Raw genomic sequence first — 22,058 nt, forward strand, 5'->3', positions numbered from 1 at the left:
GGACTTCCAAGCAACATGCATGTGATGTGAAAGTGCTGGACTCTGCAGCCTGTTTGACAGCCGGAGCAACAACTGCAGAGAACTCCAGCACCAGTCCAGCAACTTGAGCCAGAATGTTAAATAGAGAAAAGAAGGTTCAAAGCTGAAGCCTAGGATCAAGCAATCAAAGCTTTAAAGTGAAATAGTCTAGTTCATGCACTATTTATAAAAGGTAGTATCTCAAAGCTTTCATGGAGTACAGACTAAGTCCCTGCTATTACAGACTGGAGTAAACTAATAGTGAAGATATGTTTAAGGAAAAGCAAAAATTTATTTCATCCTGGAAAAATCTAAGAATCAAAGAGGATAGCAGAATACAAAATGGGTAAGCCAACATTAACAGCTTTAGGGATGCAGTAGGGATGCATTAAAGAAAGGTATAAAGACTTCATAAGGGAAGACTGGAAGATTGTTATACGACCTACAGCAAACATTACTGCAGGTATCATGATGAAACAAATGACAGCCTTCTATCAGATAGGTTCTTGGCTAACAAGTTTCTGTAGATAGACACGAATTAAAAAATAACTATGAAAACCCACAACCTGGACCGCTGTAGACTAAGGTGAGCAAGAAAGAGTAGATACGAAGCAGTCATGATACTAATGACAGAGAACAGAGCAATTAACCAAGACAATTGTAGTGTCTTGCAACTGATACTGCTGTGTTCCAGACATTCTATGACTGGAAGTCATAAGATCTTTAGTAAAGACCTCTTTTGGAAAAGGTGGGAAACTACAGTGGATCAAACTAATGACCTCTTGAGTTAAGGGAGTGCTTTCATCTGTCCTAGGCAACACAGCAAGTATTTCCAATGCGCTTTTTTTTGTCAAATGCACCTTACAGGGATCAGAGAAGGCCTTTCCAGTGTTTGGATAGGCATCATCAGCTCAGAAACTTCTGAGTGAATAATAAACTTTCAAACACATAGAACTAGAAACAGAGCAATCTCAATCCTAACATACATGCAAGCAAGTTACAATTAATCCCCATTTCTGGGGAACTAGATGATCTTTAAGGTCCCTTCCAACCCAAACCATTCTGTGATTGTATGATCTGCTTGGGAGAGAACAGGAGAAAAGGGAAAAAAAAGTGGGTGGGTAGGCAGTGGAAAGTGAAACAGCCTGATGTTGCATTAGCTCTCTCATTACCACCTTAAACACATCATGTCCCAACTTGAGAAACCCTTGTCTAACAAGGACCAGAAATGAATGAGCTCCCAAAAGGCCCTCGCATGGGAGGACTCTCCATTCCCTTGTTGCTAAACCTGCAGCAGGCTGCAGGCTGAAAAAAGGCTTGGGTCCACTCAAGAGTGAAAGCAGTAATTCAGGCCATGAATTGCCCAACTCCCATGATTTTATGTTAATTAGCCCATGTTATTTTTACATGTGTAAAAGTTACCTATGGTGGTTTCTTCCTACAGAGTAATTACATTGGGATTTTTGAGGATTTACAACTAACCCAATTTTTCAGTTACAAACAAATACAAGTCTAACCAGTGATGGCTGAACCTGAGACTAAAGTATAAACGTACACAAGCACTCTGGGTATTTGGCCAAAAGCTTACGACACCAGGCTTTCACTCTCCCGTATTCTAAGCAGTTACTGTGGTTCAGAAAGCAGACGGACTCTGTCTAGATTAGAATAAACTGACACTTCAGCAACTGAAAGGCTAGCCAGAACACAGGCCTATCTGAGCTAACCCTTATTACTTGTGTAAAAACACCAGCTCCAGGCCACAAGGGAGAGATGCAAGGAGGTACATCCCTCTGTGTGCACTCTTCTAACCAGCTAACTCAAGAAGTGAACAGGGAACTGAGGGAATAAATGGCACCCATAAAATCCTGATCCTTAAAGGAAAAAGCTAAATGCTTCATGTTATTCTAATCAATTCTAGCACCTTAAGCTGTTATCAGAACAGCTTCAAGGTTTACAGCCTGCTTGTACTAGAAAAATTAACTATGAAGAATTAAAAAAACAGTTTATCTTAACACTAAAGCTGGGTATTACTTCACTACCTAATTAGTATTATTCATACTAATTAGTATTCCATTTTGCACAGTTACAGTAAAGTAAATTGCATTCAATTTATACTGGATCAGTTCAACAGTAACAAATTCAAAATGGTCCACCTCAGCAATCTCTCAGGTTCCACCTTGTCTCAGGTGGGAAATATCTCATAATTTTGATAGTAGAACATACAAATGCCCTGACATACACCACAGGACAAAGGATCTGCCAGTATAAATGCTGGAATTTTTCTGATGCATATATTATGTGTCTGAAATCTAAACTATCATGACTAGACACCGATAATATGACCTGTTTCCCTTTTCAGTGTGATTCATAATAGGTTCCAAAGAGGTCTGGCTTCACTGGTGCTGCCTGGCTATGCCTGCTCAGATGGTAAGTCGGACCGGCGCCTGAACATGCTGGTTAGCAGTCGAAGCCAGGAGAGCAGTTCAAACATGGTCAGCCACAATGGAGGTCTTCTGAGATCTTCTCTTCTTAAGCCAAGGAGGTCCCTTGTGAGCATTTGCAAACCACAGCTATTCAGCTGCGTATCAACACAGCCAACTCTGGATTGATTTTTTTTTTAATGGCAAAAAAGCCCTGACGACTTTGCTACTCAAAGACCAGCATTTTGCCAAATGGGAAACACACTATCTGCAAGGAAAAGGTCAGTAGAAAGTTCTTCCATAAACAATGGCCTAGCCGGTCCTCCAAAATATATATATAGTTTATATATATATATTTATATACACTTTATTAAGTTTCAGCCTGAATTGTTAAAACCCAGCGAAAGGATAAGGACCCAAAACCAGTCTCATGATAGCAATGCTGAGCCCTACCAATCCTGCCTTTATTAGAAATATACCTAAAACTGAGTTCCAGTGTTATCACCTGCCCACGTACAACTAATTAAAAAAAGCTCTGACAACCACTTTAAATCCAAAAAAACCCAGTGTTGAAATTATAGCTGCTGAAATAACTTTGGTCCTACAATACTGCTTAGTACTGGCATAAAACCTTGATAAAGTTTCCTGCCTGATTACTTATTTGGTCTGTCCTTGGTCAGGTCAGCCTCTTCCTGACTACACTTCATTTGAAACAACCAACCAACCCACCAAAAAAAAAAACCCACAAACAAAAAAAAAAGAAACCAACCCAAAAAAAACCCCAAAAAACCAAACCCCACAAAACACCAGCCTTCTCTGGATACAATTTCCTAAGTAATGAAACTCAGGTACTGTAGGATGGGCATCTTATATGGACTTTGTTTCAGCATCCCCTTTCCTCTTCTCCTCACAGGTGTTATGAACCATTATGGTGCATTCCATAATTCCAATTTATGTCCTGGGAGGCATTTTTGTGGTGGTGGCAATGATGGGGTAAGTTCTGGTTGTGCCTGCAAGCCATAACATGTGGCAACATTCTCACACCATCCCTCACCAGCATGCAGAAAACACTGATTGATTTTATTTTTGTTTTTATTTGTACAAATGAAAGTTTACAAATTCATGATAGTGACAGCAGTGATGTTCTTCGACATGACAACCTCTACTTAACGGGATAAATGCTCAAAAAGACAACCAAACAAAACAACCTCCTCCTCACAGGCTTCTCCTGCCTCATGCAATCACTAATCCACCTGCCTCATTCACAGAGACCAGCAATGCTGAAGACCTTGAGAGCCTTCACATCCACTGAAACCCAGTCTCCTTACTTGTGCACCAACAACGATTTCCAGATGTTATAGCACATCAAGCTAAAAGCCATACACCCCACTCGCTGCCAACAGGAACAACGTCAACATCGCATTTGAAAGGGGGTATCAAACATCCGTCCTGAATGGGCACCTGAATGTGAAGCCTTTGTACTGTGAGTCTGCTAGTAATCTCTCAGTACTCGACAAGTGACATGGAGAAGAGGTGGGACCATATTAAGAATCCAAGCAGGGATCCTCAATTTACAGCTGTTAAAACAAGAATGTAATTTCACAAGCACTTTTAATAGCAGTGCTATCTTGCAAACCTTTCAGTACTCTGCTCTTAATTTTTTGTGACATATCTTTTAATTTTTACAGCTCAGGAAACTGGATTTTGTAATGCAGATGTCTTGAGAAATGATTGACAGAGCTTGTAAAGCCACGCTGATATTGATAAACACACACTTGTTTTAATAGCTATTAGAACACCCAGTAGTTAAAACCAGATTACATCAGAAATATTCTATAAAGGCCAGTCAGTTTTGCCAGCTTAATAGATTTTACTGCACATGCTTTTTTAAAGTTAAAAATAACGAATTCTCAAAAAGCCTGTAACAAATTTGTTTTATTCCCACATGAAAGTCAGATAGGCTAAACCACAAAGGTATGAATACATACCCGGAATAAATAGTAGCATGACACAAAATTGAAGCCAAGCAAGCCAGTACCAGATTCACAACCAGATCTCCACTGGCTCCAGAAGATAAATTTAATGTATTTCAAACTGACCTTTCAAATTAGGTCACAGAGGGCCACACACTCAATGGAGTTGATCATGTCTATGACATTAATGATCTTAATTCAGGATGAAACTGTACAATTTTATAGCCTTATTTACAAGGTGGAGTGAAAGGTAAAGAATAACAGTCAGAAATCTGAATTTGATTCTACTTTTGACTTTCTGTGCAAGCATAAAGCAGTTCTCAGGAGGAAGATAAGAAGCTGGAGAACAAAATTTCTGCTAAAACAGGGAAGCTCTCTGCTTGAGAGGCTCAGTGGAGCCTCAGTGCCCAGAATATAATCTGCAATACTGCTACATACAAGACTAAATGGACCCTGAATGTTTGACTCAAGCCTTCAGATCACTTTCAGGCTGTCTATTATTATAGTTTTATAATAATAAAAATACAGAGAATAAGCACATTAAGTGTGCTTTGGAGAAAAGCCAGTTGTAGCAAAAGTTGCTTTGTCTGCTAGTTCAAAAATACAGCCTCATTCACTCACAAGAAAAACTATTCATGGACAGAAAGAACACTGCATAATTTGTAGGTCTTTGCAGGGTTCTCCCTGCGCCCCAAGACTCCCTTTTCCTAGAAACAGCATGAGCCAGACAGAGCTTTTTGCCCCCCTACCAGTCTTGAATATTTTAGGTCTTGTGTGAGTGAATCGTAAAGAGCTGTGACACAAAGTTCAGTTTAACTAACTGCCAAACAGGAAAGCACTCATTACTTGTTTAAAAGCATCTTTTGTGCAAATGACTACAGTAGAGCATGATAAATTAAAAAAACCCTCCCATACCCGCAACATGACTGGAGCCCATCTATCCAGCATGGTGCAAACAACAGGCAGACAATACTTTATCTGCTTTCTCAAACTGACCTTGTTGATCTGCTGGATCGTGAGGCTGTGTACCATATTTATAATAACAGAGCACAGGGGCAGACAGCTGACTTGCACTAGAATGTCAGCAAAGCCCCTGCTTTTACTCTGCCTGCAAGGCTTTTATTGCTGACATGAAATCTGAGTCTTAGGAACTCAGATCTGAAAAAGTTTGTGCAAGGAGAGGGGCAGCAATTAACATTTGGTAATATGGACACTTACAGAACCAGCCAAGAATTCCATTTACCATGTGCTGCCTTACAATTACAAAGGATATAATTTACTTACACTCTACACCGGCAACAGGGCAAGCAACAGTAACAAGCAGTACTGTCCTTCATAGTGCACAGAGTTTAGCTGACCATTTGATCCTACTGCTTTAACAGTGAAACATCTACAGTGTGTCGAGCCCCAGCTTAAAGGGTTTCAGATCAGTTAACAATAACTTAATAGATGGAAACATGTACCTGAACATACAACAGAGGTAAACCAGAAGGTGTCAATGAAGACATGCTTGAAGTGAAGTTTGTTAATGTAACTCAACTGCCCTTTTGAAGAGGCTTTGACAAAGCCCCTGGCAATAGAATGTCAAGGAACTCAGTAACCACGGGATCTGCGGCAAACAGCATTGTCACCCACTTGGAACTCCTTAACAGAAAGACAAACAAGAACCAACAGTTCTCAGTATGACAAACAACTAACATAAGAGGGGGATCAAAATAATGCCAAAAATTAAAGGTGTTTAACGTATTCACCCAGTCTCTGAAAAAAAGAGTTTGAAAGTAAGATGACAAGATTTGCAGATGGCACATTTCTGAATAAGTAAACAGTAGAAAACCATATTATTGATAAAAAGAGGAATGTAGAAACATCAAGCTTCATGGAAAAGATGCACTTGGCAGAGAAGGTTTCAAAATCATGCTACTAGTATTCAGAAACAAATACATGGTTTTTATTATGGTTTTCTCCTTCACACAGCTCAAGCAGTCAAGTTCCTTGAAATCCCTATTACAAAGCATTTATGAAGCCAAGAACAAGGTGGAACTCAAAATAAAATTAAGCATTTCTATGTACACATGCTCACTGACATTAGAAAAGATAAATGACATAAATGGACATTAAACATTAGCTCTTGTTCTTAGAAGTACAGCAAGTTTCATACATTTGTCACATGATGTCTAAGATCAAAAGTGGAAGAAAAAGAAAAAAAGAGTCATTTTCTGAAATGTAGGATACAAACTTCAAAAAAGACTCAGCAATTATTCTTACCTAATGATTCCATTCAGTGTTCTCCTCCACAATGAAAGCAACACATTTAAACTTCTTGTATTAGTTAAAAAGACAACAGGCTTAGCTCAAAGAATGACAAGCTGAAAGATGAGGTTTAGCAAACTGAAAGCCAGAAAATCAGAACTGAATCATTCCAGCCTGCTGCCTATAGAAAGCACTGAAGGAGTGCATTTTAAATCAATCTGTTCATCCCAGGCAATATGTATATTGGGACAATTATTTGTTTTCCTTTCTCCAATGTTTAGTCACCATAAAAACCACCTACATGAAAACAGCTTGTGCTTTACAGCTCTGATGAAGCTCATAAAAAATTAATAGAATGTGAAGAAGGAAACGCGATGACGCGTAGAGATTATACATCCAAAAGACAAGAGGTATGTGCAGGTCTCATTGATAATACGCTTACTTCATTTTCACATCTGAGGCAGCATTTTAAACCTAAAGGTTGAATTATAAAATGTGTATCAGGAGTTGTTAGCTATCATGTCAAAACTAAAAACACACATGCACTGGAGAGCGAAAAATTATTAAATAGTTTCTCTTTCATTTACAGGACATGGGAGAATCAAGAACAGAAAAATGAACTCCTCTGGTAAAGTCTTGATCATGCTCAGGAGAATGGCAAAACCTACAACTACTGCAGGAATGGGATTTTATCTGCTAGGTAGGATTCCAACTAGTTTTTTAAGGCCACGGATGCTGACACGGTGCTCTTCACCACAAAGCAACCCTTTGGCTTCTGGGCAGAGTAGAAGCACAGACCTTTGTGTCAGGCTTTCAGTCTCCCTCTGCTCCCTCAGTTCCACATGCATATGCTTCCTGCGGTGGGCATGAGGAGGACTTGACTGGGCCACTTAATCTGGCCTGCACCTCATCGAGGTGGATATATCATGGTGAAGGGTTTATCCCTGTGCTTCACCCTGGGAAGCCAAGTAGATTATTAAGGAGACAATCCCACAGTAAACTCACTCAAGAGTTTTCTCAGCTCATCTGGGATTTTCCTACCTTCTCCCAGCAAGCCTACAAAGTATTGCTCTTTCAAAATTGTGTTGAATTGGGCCAGTAGAACTATTTTTCTGTCTTCCTAGCAACACATGGTAAGGTGTATACTAAATTGCCTTCTAACATCTTATTCACAATATGGTATTACCTCCTAATACTTTAAGAAGAAGTGTAAATACACAAGCAGCAGCAACAGATCAGTCTAAAACCAGTCATGGAAAATGTAGTCTAGAACAGCATTTGTATCATAAATCCTTACCTTATGCTATCAATGTGGGAATCAAGGCCTGATAAGCAACTATAAAAGGGCCTTTTTAAGGTTCCTCATTTGTCCTCCTTAACCTTAAGACTACCTGTTCTAAAAGACATTATGAGAATAAGAAACTAATGTGAACTAATGCTCATTAACACCAAGGGTTGGAGAAGAGAAGGATATCAAGTGCAGGCAGCAAATAATGAGAATCCCATTCATGTTTTAGAGCTCTAATTATTCATAACTAGATGTTGTAAAATTAGCAAATAAGGACAAGAATGAAAAAGATCAGATTCATTGTAGTAGGCACTGTTTTCAAAGATGCTCTTTACTAAACAAACAACATTAAAACTCCCCTAGACTTCAGAATGGAGGATAAAATAGAAACCAAAAAATAGATCAAAATCCAAGTTTCCCTGAGAGGGGAAACTAACCTCCCCAACTGCATACATAAAGAGGGCTGCCCTACCCCTTCCAATCTTCTGATACACTCCTGGTATCATTTTGAATAAAATCTGTGTAACTCAACAATGTATCATGTGACTGCTTTTGGATTTCTTGCTATAAAGTAGCTGTCTGTACAATTACATTTCCAGTTGCCATTTCAGTGCAACTTCATGCTAATTCCTTCATGTTTATATTTGATGCTTTCAATACTATTGTTTTCTAAGGCATTTAAAAAAAAAAGTATTTACCTCAATGAATCTGTATTGGTGAAATGAAATTAAACAAAACAGAAACAGTTGCATGAGCCTCTCTGGCGCAGAGACTGACTAGACTGTCTACAAAGCTAATCTGCAACACTCCTTGAAGCATATTAGTAAGCAATATAACAAGCCACTAAGCTCAAAAAGGATGGAAATACAAACACTAATGAGTCATAAGCAGACAGATAGAAACTAAAATTACAGGTTGATCAAAGATACCTTTGCACTGACAGGGGCAGTGAAAGGAACTGTACAGCACGTACTAATTTAGTTCTATCACAAACTGGTTAAGACTACTGGTGTCAAGATTAATCATTTGAGTCTTGTTCCAAATCATTCCTCTACTTACACCATTTTGCTATTCCCATCTGTCCTAACTATTATATACCTGTTTATTTAAAGAAAAAGAACATATGGCACCAGAGATACTGAGATAGCAAATACAGACTAATGGGTACAGCTGTCATGCAGTAAAGTCAAGTAGGTACATTTGCTCATCTGCCTATGTGCACAGACCTACCACTATATTGGCCAGCCCTTTCTCCAAGCAAAAGAGAAACCTTGGAAACCTATCCTCAAACTCAAGACAATCAATTTTTTGGTATCACTTCAATTCCCCAAAGATTTAGTAGCTGAACTTTTCAAAGTCAAACTCTCCTGCCAGGTACAAGCTGGTAAAGCAAAAAACACATCTGAACTTCAATACTGCTATTAGACACCCTCACCTGTACCAAATACCTTTTTTAACTCACACCTGACTGACACCAGATTCAGGCATGTTGCCTACCAGAATTTTTGTATTGGCATTTTGTTATTCCTGTATTCATGGACTTGAGCTATCCTGCTTATGTTTTGGACGTTAGAACTGTTTATTCAGTCTTTATATTCTGTAATTGGATTACTGAGCGCACCTTTACTTATGCAGTCCAAAGAGATCACACAACTCTTCCCTGCTGACAGACCCAATCTTTCTGCAGAGAGAAAATATATTATTGAGAGAGTGCACACAGGTGCTGGTTACTCACACATAGCAGGTCCCAGTCCTGGGTACTGGATACATTTCACCTAATCTGAGCTTTTTGTAGGACTGCAGCTATAAGGTTGTGCCTGAACTTATATTCTCCTACTTTTTCTGTTTCAATGAAAATAGAAACTTTTGTCGCTAACAGAAATTAAAGAATTCAGTTTATCATAACAACTGAATTCTATAATTATTAAAACCAAACCAAACTGCTAATTTGTTTTTACTTTCAGTTTTTATTTCAAGTAGCCAACATGCAGATGAAAACACAATTCATTTTCAAATACAAAACCTACCTATAGCAAAATAATCAGAGTAACCTGCATTGTGGCTCCCCACCTGCACACGAACAGTCTGTTGGAATATGGTGGAACTGACAAATGTTTCAGAGTTCAGCACAGGCTTCCCCAGGCAGGAAAAGTACACTGCTCTGCAAACTGGCTCCACGTAAGGAGCAATTCTAGTCCCGCCTTGGGTAAGAGGTTGGTCAATCACTGGATTAACACTTCATGGGTTCAATTCACTGAACTGTAACATCAACAGATCGTTACTGCTGGATTAACAAGACATTTAAAGACGCTAAACATGATATTCCAGACAGGCAATTATCAAATGCTAGAAATAATTACTAAACTTAACTTGCCAGTACATGGATAAATGTTGCCCCATGTTACTGTCATTTGATCCAAATATTGGTTTATTTGTCAAAATCTAAAAGATAAGTAAAAAATCCCCCCAAAAGAATCACATTTTTGCAGAGGCAAACCAACACTAGAAAACGAAGATCAGCAGCAGTGTTTATCTTAGAACAGATCTTTCAAATACAGTTAAAGACCTTTCGGCTGGAGAAATGGACCACATCAATGTTGGTGTAAAAGGCATAACTGCGTTTTAATTCATTTGCAAAAAACTCACGGATGTGGTTTAGACAGAAGTTGCTCAATTTGCAGAAATGCCTTGCTCTGGCAAGGCCCAATTTCTTTCCAAAGGGCAGGTCGCTGCATGGAAGAGTGAAAAAAAGAACCTCTTGGAAATGTATGAAAAAAATTTTCACCCAGAGCTAGAGCTGAATATTTATATACCAAAACCAGGCTATTTCCCTCCTTTTTCAGGAAATTATCAAATGAAACACAGCTGAGGTTGCTGAAAGAGCAAGAGGGGCTGGGATACATTTTGGTCAACAGTTCCGGGAAACTGCAAATTCAGTGATGAATATGGAAGACATGGCTGTTAACGAAGTCAAGCCCATTTAAACTGAGTTCATGATTTCTCTGATAGTTCTTTGAACCTGAAACTCAGGGCGGGATCAAGCCCTTCTGGACTGAAACCTCCAAATTACTTACAGATCTGCATTAGACTGATCCTAAAAATACTTCTCAGGGAGTAAAGCCTTACTTCTGCATTTCCATAATGTCAAGATGACTCTCGTGAACAAGCATACAGCATATAACATTTCGGTGCAGTTCAAATGCTTACCAAAAAAATTCAAAAAGTTACCAAAAAAAATTACAAATTCAAAAGCTAGCGTTTTTTTCCCCACAGAATTTGCAGATTAGGTATGTTTACAGTTACTCATGGATGATCCATAACACAAAGAAAAAAGGTGCTATGGGGAAGACGGCTGTTTCAGAGGGAGACACTGAAGAACATCCAGGAGGGAATCTTTGGAAACAAATTTGCTAGAACATGCACCTCAACTAACCTCATTCGCTGCCAATGCATCTTCATACCAACTACACTGACTAATTCAAGGCACAATCTGAGTTTGAATTCGCAGTATGGGATAACAAAAGAGTGTCACCTATAAAACAGTGCTTAGTGAAAAGGTTGGAAAGCTCATATACACATTAAGAGATGTAGCTACTTCCAGGAGTATGTTTCCTGCCTCTTCCGTTCCTTGTGACCATTTTCACACGTATTCTGTCAGCACAACCACCCTCAAAAAGTTTGATATATGGTTATTGCAAATACAGTTTGTATCAGCAAAGAAAAGTGATCTTGCTAGTTTATAGCTTATACTAATTCCTTGAGTGAAACTAGCTGCATCAGCAAAAGGCCATTTTTGTTATAGAACTATACCTACCCTGGCACTTTTGCCTGTATCGAGAATTGTAAATAAACATAGTCCTTAATGACATTTCCATGTTCACACAAGTTTTATGTGCAGATCTCACTTCAGGTGATTTCATCCTTACTCCACAAAATTCCTTATTGTGGTTGCTTAATGCCTTTCTTCCAGGTTTCAGACAAATCACTGAAAGCAAGTAACAAACTATCTCCCAAAAGGTGCACGCCTCTCATGTCATGTAAAACTGAAGTTCAGTAGAGAGTAGGTAGACTTTCAGAGTTCAGATTATGAAATGAGAAGCATATGCAGCTCTACGGGAAAATGTGAAGGGCTTGTAAAAGGTAGGCAGAAGTTACTGGTCTGATGGCTAATTTATAGTAGTCAAAGTTTAAACATTTAAAATGTTAGTAATTCCATAATTACAAAAGAATTGTTGGTTTGGGAACCTTTTCTTGCCCTCCCTCTTTTTCATCTTTTCCCTGCTTACTTATTGTACTGTCAAACCAGAATACAGGTCTATTCTATTTCCTGCACAGGTAGAGCTACCTCCCAGCTTTTGAGAGAAATTAGCATCACTGGACGAAATCTGATTATGACTTATTTTGCCACTTGATTCAATACTGGTATGCATAAATATTACCACTCATGCAGTATGTAACAATATTCAATCTCTAGTGTAATTAGGAAGAAAAAGGGGAGTTAAGGACAGGCAAGAACTATCTTAATCATGAATGAAATCTCCAGCAGAAGCTTCTGGAAAGAGCCACTTAGATTATTTTTTTCCCCTAGGGTCCTTGATTCATGCAAAACTGATCTCAAAACAGATTAGGCAAACAATGAAAATACATATGGGAAAACTCAACTGTAGACTCCCGTTTCAGATGGTGACAACTGGTAAAAATGTTTTTGAAATGCCTGAGTCTGTTGACAATCTAAAGTCCTCTGAAGAATTATGAAAAATTTGCCAAATACTATGAGTGAAACTGCACAACAATTTGAAACGGCATAAATTAGAAGGGAGGGTTACTGGGATTCCACTGATCGAAACCCAAGAACCCACAAGCCATGATTACCCTTCAGTTTAAGGCAACAAGCACTATCTAAAGTGAGATTTTTGAAAAATTATCAGCGGTTCGACAGCCTTTGTGAAGATCCACAAATACAGAGACATTTCAGTCCAAAGACAATGAATAATAAATACTATTTTCACACTAGGACATTAACTTTCATATTGCAGTCAGACAGACTTTTTTACAGTCAGGGTACTGCTCAAATGCAGGCACAGAAGCAAAAAGTGAGGCAATGTTAGGGGAAAGTGCCATTACCTATTAAACTCAGAGTTGAAAGCAGGCAGAACTCAGGTGCAGAGGAAATACTCAGGCTGCTACTTAGGATGCCACTATAACAAGAAATGTTTAACTCTCATACAGCATTATTTTATGATCAGGCTCTGCCTTATTCAAATAAGTTCCCTCATTTCAACCTGATTTGGGTCATCCTGACACTTTTTTCAATTTGTACATGGCTGGAAAGCCAAACACATATTTTGGGTGAAGTATTGGTCACCCAATATTTTGGATAACTGGCAAACTCTGAGTGTTCATATGGGTTAGGTACATGTGCTCTGACTACAGGAGAGATACTTACAATCGAGAAGTAGGAAGCTCAAAGTAAACATACTAGTAACAGAAACTGTCACAACTGGGAATCAACACTGAGAATTAAATAACCTAAACACTGACAACCCATTTTCCAGTGATCTGCATCAGCTTTGCTTGACTTGGCACTAAGAAGAACACAGCAGAGAATCAGGACTGATGAATCTGGACACTGGAACATTGCTTGCCTGACTGCATAAACTGCTTTTTTTCTTCCTGATTAATAAAAACCCATTAAAAAGTATGTATCTGAGGTCTTTGAGCTAAATAAACAACAGTGAGTACTGAAAGGAGACATTCATCACTCTGTTTTTTCCAAGGTGTTACCATGTCTTTGTAATGAAGTTAGAAACAGCCACAGTTCAGGTACTTCCTCTTAAGACAGCTAATCAGCCTTTAAACATCCATTTTCCCAGAAAGAATCCCAAACTTTCACCAAAAGGAAGCATTTGCTGGGAAGGGGTCCTCTTCTCTCTCTCCACTAAGCAACTAATTCTAATCTACTTTGAACCTTTTCAAAATGCTGTGGCCAATTTTATTCAAAAAGAAAACTGTTGATGACATGTCTGTCACTCGTATCCCAAGACAAGCACAGAAAACAGTGTAATGTCTGTCTTGCTACCACAAGCTCATCATTCTTGCATCTGCTAGCAACAGCTGATGAGATCATTCACTAGACTGTTGTGAAGGAAAAATATTAGCTGTCAATATACTCAAGCTCTAGGATCAGAAGGGACAGCCCATCTCCTGACACTCTCCAGAGCTGCCTGATGACTGATTTTACTCCTCCACCTCCATCTCTTCTTGCTTAGTGCAGTGGGGGCTCTGGAAGATTCTTCAGATTTGCATACCAAAGAAAAGAGAAGTACACTCACCACTGTAGGATGGTCATTTGGAGCATTCCAGGTCAAGATTTATCATTGACTGCAATTGCTCTACAAACTGAACCAGGAGTTACTTTTCTTGGAGGATGGGTATTTCACTATTTGTCCTCCTTGCTCAGAGGCCAATTTGTTCCATCATCTATTCCAATTAATGTAACCTCAGGCAATCCAAACCTTCTTTTTTTTTTTATAGTTAATTTTATGTATGGAACTAATGCCTACACACAGTTTAGTAGCAGGGACCATGTTTTCTTTTACCTTGCTTAATTGTGCTATACGAGAACCATGGAGATGTAAAAGAAATCTCTGTAACAGTTCTTTTCCTTGCAAATGAAATGGCTGTAGTGCATTTCCCTCTATCATTTATGTATAAGGTCTCAAACAAGACATATTTTCAAACAGCAGCATTTTATTTGCTTTACTCTCTTTCTTCACCTTGCATCACCCTGCTGGTGGTAAGAAACTGAGTCAGCGTGGCACTGCTCCAACAGCCAAAATCAGATCACCCTTTAACTAAAAAAAGCAGTATTAACAACTTGCAATCATTTGAGGCAAACAGCTCAGATGCAACAACCTCGCAAAGACAGGAAACTGCTCTGAATTGGGACTCAGGAAACAGGCTCAGAAAAGGGGACTTGTCAAACTCAGCTACAGGCTGTGTGAGACATGGTCAAATTGCCTCCTCTACCGCACATTTCAATTTCTATTGTATGCGGCACATGTAATATCTCTCAGGTCAGAAACATTACAGAATCTTTCACTGTGTTAATAACCACCAGGCACTGTGACCACCAAGGTGCTACAAAACTACTTTCACCATTTCCACAGTTAAATGAAAACTAACTAGCGAAAGGTAAACCAGCTCACATCTCTAGTGCTATCCTCTGCTCAGGATAAGGCACAGAGGTGGTAAATATGACTAACTATATAGTGTTACTGTCCTTCCCACACTCACTCTGCAGAGGACATTTGTTTCCAGAGATGTCGGCTCAGCACCTTCTGTGAGTATTACTCTGAGTTCAACCCCCTCAAAGCAAGCCTGATGTTTCCTCCTGCCTTGTGTCAGCCCTCAGTGCACACTGACTGACTAATGCACATACCGAAGTGTCCTTACTCTTTTACTTAAAGGAACAAGTTCCTGCTGAAATATCTGCAGAGCTTAATCTGCAAGTGCAAGAGAGAGAAAAAAGCCAAAAAAAGACATCTGGGACAGAACTGAGGAGACTCCTTATAAATATGCCAAGGAAACTTTTTTCCCCTTCACCCCACTTTAATAGGAAGTAAAACAAAGCAGAACAAAAAAACAAATGCCAAGAAAAAACACTTCAACCAGGTCACATGTGTGTTGAAGTGGAGGTAAGAAACCACTTAAAGCTCTTATAGGACTGTAAGCCCCTTTGACAGTTCTGATAATTTTAAAGGCCTAATTCCATTACAGTATCTGGCAGCCTGCAAGGGCACATTTTATTAACCATAGGCCACCAGGTCATGACAGATGATGACAGAAAACATTAAAGGTTAAGCAGATGTAAGACCATAAAACATTTCAACCTGTACAGTGCCAACAACATTAACTAGCAACCATGACTGTAAAAGGGGAAAAAATAGCTGGGTCTTTCCACAGCTGCAGGCCCAGGGAGCCATAGCAGAATCCTGGCCAGCACCAGGCATGCTCATATGACATGAAAATCCTCTTCGCTACATCAAAGCTCAAATTTCATGTGTTACATGAAGTTCATAAAGTACAAGATCAGATTAATTAAAGTTAACAAAACAGACCTATACAATAGATTTCACTAGTTCCCTTCAGACAGAGACTACCAGTGGTGGTGCCTCAGAGGAGCAGCAAGGCAGGAGACATCCTGGCAGCTCAAGTCAGGCAACCTGTCACTGCCTCTTTGTAACAGTACAGCATTCTGACTTTGAAAAGTAGCACTCAAATTCTCACTGTGATGACCGCCTAAGCTAACAGTAAAATTATTTAGCAAGAAGCAATAATTTTGCCTTAAATCCCCCGCAAAACTTATTCAAGAGCAGCAGTGTAATTACTGCAGGTGGCAAAGCACACTTCAACTCTGCCTGAGAGTATTTATGCAACACATTTACGCAGTTGCGACTCTGACATGTAATTCTGATTGCTCATTCCTTACAGGTGTCTAGATACAATGACAATGGCCATAATCACAGAGTTAAGCTTATTCCAGTCATTAAATATAAAACCTAATATTTCATATCCCAAACTATTTAACAGAAAGGAAAGTATCACAGAGATCATTGCCTCTGTGTGTGGAAAAGGCTTGAAAGCTGCTCTCTTCTACATACTCTCTTCTGTAAGGCACTATGAGCATATTCAAAAACCTTAAAGTTTTTATTTTTTTTTTAAACAAACAAAAAACAAACCACAAACAAACAAAAACAAAAATACAAGCTCCTGTGAGTGACATCTATCTGGGTAATAAATTGCCAACACCACAGACAATTAAATTAAAAGCTGTTCAATATATAAGGAGGAGGGAGTTGACTACTGACCAAGTCTGACATACAAGTAGCTTGTTAATTTGTCAGCAAGCCAAAATAAATGGAATGGGCTGGCTACAGGTGCAGGTAAATGCCTCTGAAAGATACATCAATAAATCATTTAGCCCTCTATAACATTTTAGATTACAGTCATTTAACAAGAAGGACAGTTTTTGCCTTTGCAACATGACTTGTGAGCGCTTCAAGTGAGCCATTTTAAGTCAACACTTGAGATGGGACACTAAAACATCCTTTTCCAGATCTCTTATAACCTACTCCTAGGAGAAACTATAAAACATATCTTCTGTTCTGCTTATAGCAAAATACATAATCCAAGATTATGTGGTATTACATACTAATGATCAACTAAATCTCCAAGTCCAAAACACTCTCTATGAGAGAATAAATCCTACTCCTATATTTTTTGTAGACGTAGAGACAAAGAAACAGTTTGCTGAATGCCAAGGCAAGCCAGAAAGCCAACATCCTAGTCTCACTAAATGCAATAGTATCTATACGGAAGGGTGAAAAGTAGGTCATCGCGTATTAAATGTGTTCCTTCCAAGTAAAATCACTTGGTCCTCATAATTCTCCATCTCAAATACTTCTTCAAAGAGTCAGCCACTGGCTCTCTCCTCTTTCTGCTCAAACACCATCTGCTGGGCCGTTTTTCTATGAAACGATACAAGGAGCCACAAATAATAACAGGCAGAAGCTTAACTGCATGTTCAAAGAAGGCCACCCTCATATTAAAACCAGAAACACAAATACACAAGGACCATATATGCTTCTATTTTTCAAAAAGCTTAAAAGTATATTCACAAGCCATGAAGTCATCTAGTAAAATGATTAAAATCTCTGGTTTCTAATGGACAAAGACCATATAAAAGCTTACATGGATGTTTCTGATTTAAAGCCAATTCTAACTTTTGCCTAATGAAGCGTATTTCTTGGCAGCCACAAATTACTTTAGATAGTCACTTTCAGGACTTTTAGGTAAACTGGTCAATTAAGGAATTACAGTATTTCCATGCTGAGGAATAGTTGGAAAACATATATAGCCATTTGGAAAGCTAGCTGGAACAGGACAATGTAACAGTGTTTGTCTATGTGCAAGAGACAACATTAATTAGAAGTTTCTTCCAGATTAACCTCTTAATTGCCCTATTGCTAGAAAAACAGTAGGAATGTATATGGATGAAAAGGTACACAGGAACATGAAGGACCAGTACTTACTTCCAAAAATATGCCATTTTATTACACCTATGATAGGAGGAGTCTTTGCATATTTACAACCAAACATGGCAGACAGGCACACTGCTAAACATGCATTATAAATCAGAGCTAACAGCCAAAGCCGGACAGAACCCCAGTTACATTGCCAAAGCTCACTAAGGTATTACCAAACTTATAAAAAACCACAAAGGGTGTGACACAATCCTGTGACACATCTGTCTTGAGTGGTAGGGCTGGGGTTAAAACCATCGACAGCAACAAAATGAGAATTCTGAGAAGTATCTGTAGTAGACCCCGTTAACAGAATCAGGGAGACCTACAAGCTGCTCAAGGCAGTCAAATAACAGCCTGTGATCAATAGAAGCAAATACTGCTGGCAGATCAAGCAGGATCAAGACTACATAAGCCACTGCAATCTGTATGAATAAGTAAATCACGACAGGCTGCTCTGAAAGCCGTGGTGTTAGGCCGGTGCTTGAAAAACTCAACTTTTTAAACAGTTGGATAGTGTCAGTAGATAAGACAGTAAAAGCACTGTTAACACCCTTCTTTGAAGTCTGGCTAGAATACGGATAAGTAAGCGGCAAAAGTGGCAGAAACAGCCTTTGGTACTTTTTTCTTTTCCTACCTCTTACTAAGGGAGAAATAAGGTTGTTAATAAAATGTTAAATATGTTTAATCACTAAAACAAACAACACGTCAGTAAAGCTGGTTAGCAGAGCTAATTGAGTATTGAAGAGTCACATGACAATCTCCCATTAGCTCTCTGTTACCTTCTTGGGCTTGAGTAAGAAAAGATACCCAGAATAAGCAAAGAAGTGATTTTTATGAGCATCCTAGGTTGACCTAGTTCTGCTTCTGCTGCAGCTCTACTCACTTCATTTGTAACTAAGTTGGGTCAGAATGATTTTGAAAATCCAGTCACAATAGTTTTAATGATAAGCAGACAAAAGAAGGAACCCATCCAGGTACTCTAACATTACCTTCTAATAGCATTCTAATGAGCTGGTACTTACAAAAAAATGGCGGCGTTTCATCCCTTTCAGGATGTCAACACAGACAAGAGTCCAGCTTGACTACCTCTTGATATTTAAGAGATTTAAGAAACATAAGGAGCACTGAAGAGGTACAAAGAACCCCAACTACTAACAAGAACATTTCATTAGAGGATTAGAAGTTGATTAAAAAATGTTAAATGTTATTCATCAAACTGGTGAGACCTGCACTTCAGTTACAACAAACAACATGAATTGGGAGCTTAGCTGGGTGCCTGAACATTTGATGGGTACTAATAAAGAGAACTGAGAACAAAATTGACTTTTTTTTTTTTCTCCTGGAATAGGTAAAACTGCTATTGGTCGCACTGGATTACTGTCAACAGAATGAGCCCCAGCAAGCTCAGAGTCAGGATTAGTAACACACTCCAGGGAATGCAAGACATTTGAGAATGATCCAGGTCAAGAACTGGAGAAATGTATAATATTTATGATAGACAGGCTGAGTGGCAGCCTCCCACACTGCTGAAGTAATTACTGCCCCAGTGTCACTCATTTTATTTTATAACTATACCTTGTCTTGATTTTAAGGAAAAAAATTATTCAGGCAACTTCCAATTGAAACCAGGGAAAATAACCACTGTTCTTTCTGGGCTTCTCTTGTCTTCTTACTGAGTCCTCAGTGAAAAAGACTATGTACGTGCCAGACTGGCTGGCTGCTTTCTCATTGATGATGAACGGATACGCACTCATCACCATGCCTTAAAAGCTATCACTGCTTTGCTTTATTGCACATTGGTGCACCTCTGATAATTATTGAAGCATCCATTTCATTTGAAGGCTGGCTTATCCTTTTACATTCTGGTTTAAAAGGTTTTGTTCAGTAACTTCAAATTGCTTCAGTAACTCCGCACTCCAGTGAAACAGATGCCACGTCTAATGTTTTTTTTTCACAGAACATTCTCGTTTCTTCTGCAAAGGAAGTAGAAGGAACACCACCACAGCAAGGTAGGAAATTTAGAGGACAGGCAATGGGGTCATTTCTTACAGCAGTATTTTTAAAATCGCCATAATATGCCTATGCTGCAACATATGCCGTACCCTGCAAGGTACTGGAGGCAGTAACATATCCACTCAGCCTGCACAGCTATCCACTAGCTACTCAGTCAGGCTTCTGACACCCAGATTAGATCACCCAGCTCTAGCTGGGATAGCCCTGAACTGCAATGCAGTAATAGCTGAGCAGGACAGGGAGGAAGCCACTTTTCCCCACTTTTTTTTCCTCCTTGAGCAAAGCCTTGCTGCCTAGCTGCTCAATAGCAGTCTCAAGGCTGTCTGTTAACTGCAGCTTATTCCGTTTATTCCACCCAAGACAAAACAGAAGTTCTACTTGCCAGAGCAGCCTCAGAGGAAGGTATTTCCTGTGGGCAGTCTCTGTTCTCAAACTGAGAGGAACAAAACCAGAGAGCATCCTTGCTGAGATCTCTGGAACATCATTTTAGCAATGTTTCACATGGTAAGGTTTTGTGTGTATTTGTTTTCCCCCAGTCAGCTCCTTCCCTGATTAGCTCTTTTGCTGTTTAATATAATATTCTCTTTTCCCTTGTTGTGAAAGAAAAAAAGGAATCACAATTGCAAACTCTCATAGAGTGCTGGTTTCTTGTCAGCTGTACTCTAGTAAGATTTTTCATTGCTGTTGATCAGTAACGTCCCTTTTGCTGGTGTCCTGGTCATGAGAAAGCAGCCTTGTGTTGTCACAGCCTCAGTGACAACTGAGGAGAACATGGGAACTTCTGTGTCCTCAGCTTACCTTGTGACACACAAAACCACTATTCTCTTGTCTTAGTTACGCATCTTTTAATCTGGGGGGCTTTGGGAGGTTGGATTCAGAGACTCTCAATCTAATTGCTACACTAATTTTCCATGACAAAAGCAGGCCTGTCTTGCCAGACCATTCTAAATCATGTCACTGTAATTAATGAAATACCTGTTAACAACACATTGTTTCTTATTTGAGTTCAAAGTATCCTCTATTATTCTTTAACTGTTAATTTGCACACTTCTTTGCCTTGTAACCAACACCTGTCCTCTGTGCAGTTCATGGGGACAAGCTTTCTTGGGTGTTCCTGGAGCATCCGGCATAAGGGTTCCAGGCCTAACTGCTTCTTTTGGCACTAGAAATACCAGAATGCATCTGTTTCACTGAAGCAACACTTCTGCAAGGACCACTGAGACACTGACACGCACAGATATGACATTTGTGCCCATTCTGCTACAGCCTACACAAGATTAACAGGCTTAACTTTCAAATCTTTCTTATGATCAGTATTTTCAACTGCTACCATGAAACCATACCTTTCACATTCAGATGACTTTAGAAGAGAAATCTCACTGCATTTGCAGATGTATTTCCCCATAGATTTTCTGATGGCTCTTCCAGAAGGGGGTATGTGGGAATCAAATTAAAGCAATTTTTTTTTAAATCAAAATTTTAGTCATAAATTCAAAACTGAGCCTTTGGTAACACTCTTCTGCTGGCTTAAACTCAAACTGAAGCATTACTGAGTTCTTCTGAAGTAAATTTACATAAAACCAAACTTTTGTTCACAAGTTCTACTGCACTTCAGCTGCCATCTTGATTTAAGTGCTAAGCAAAAAGAGGAACAAAATCCTGCTTAGGAGATCGGTGACAGCACAGAGAAGACATGCTATTACTTGACTGAGAGAAGCTTCTACTTCTATGCATGATTACCTGCTGATAGTTACTTTATCAATGTAACTGTAATAAAGTTCTAACTTGAGAACAAATTAAAAGAAATATTAGGTAACTTACAACAGTTTTAGCTGGATCTTAATTTTAAGTACTCAAAATCCAAGTAATGTTTCAGCCATGCTAATTGTTTTTCGTAGGTCATTCCAGCCAAATGACCTGGTTCCCTTAACCTGATTGAGACATGATTTCTTGAATGAAATAATGTCTCCACAGTAATTTTTCTCTCCAAAACATACAGGTTTGCAGA

At 39.0% G+C, this 22,058-nt stretch overlaps 1 protein-coding gene across 1 annotated transcript in view; it reads right to left on the reverse strand.

Annotated features, from left to right (window-relative positions):
• ZMIZ1 (zinc finger MIZ-type containing 1) overlaps positions 1-22,058 on the reverse strand; it is a gene marked incomplete at its 3' end in the record, with an annotated part of 221,336 nt that overhangs the window by 63,039 nt on the left and 136,239 nt on the right.

This window comes from Psittacula echo (assembly GCF_963264785.1).
Source record: "Psittacula echo genome assembly, chromosome: 6".
NCBI lineage: Eukaryota > Metazoa > Chordata > Aves > Psittaciformes > Psittacidae > Psittacula > Psittacula echo.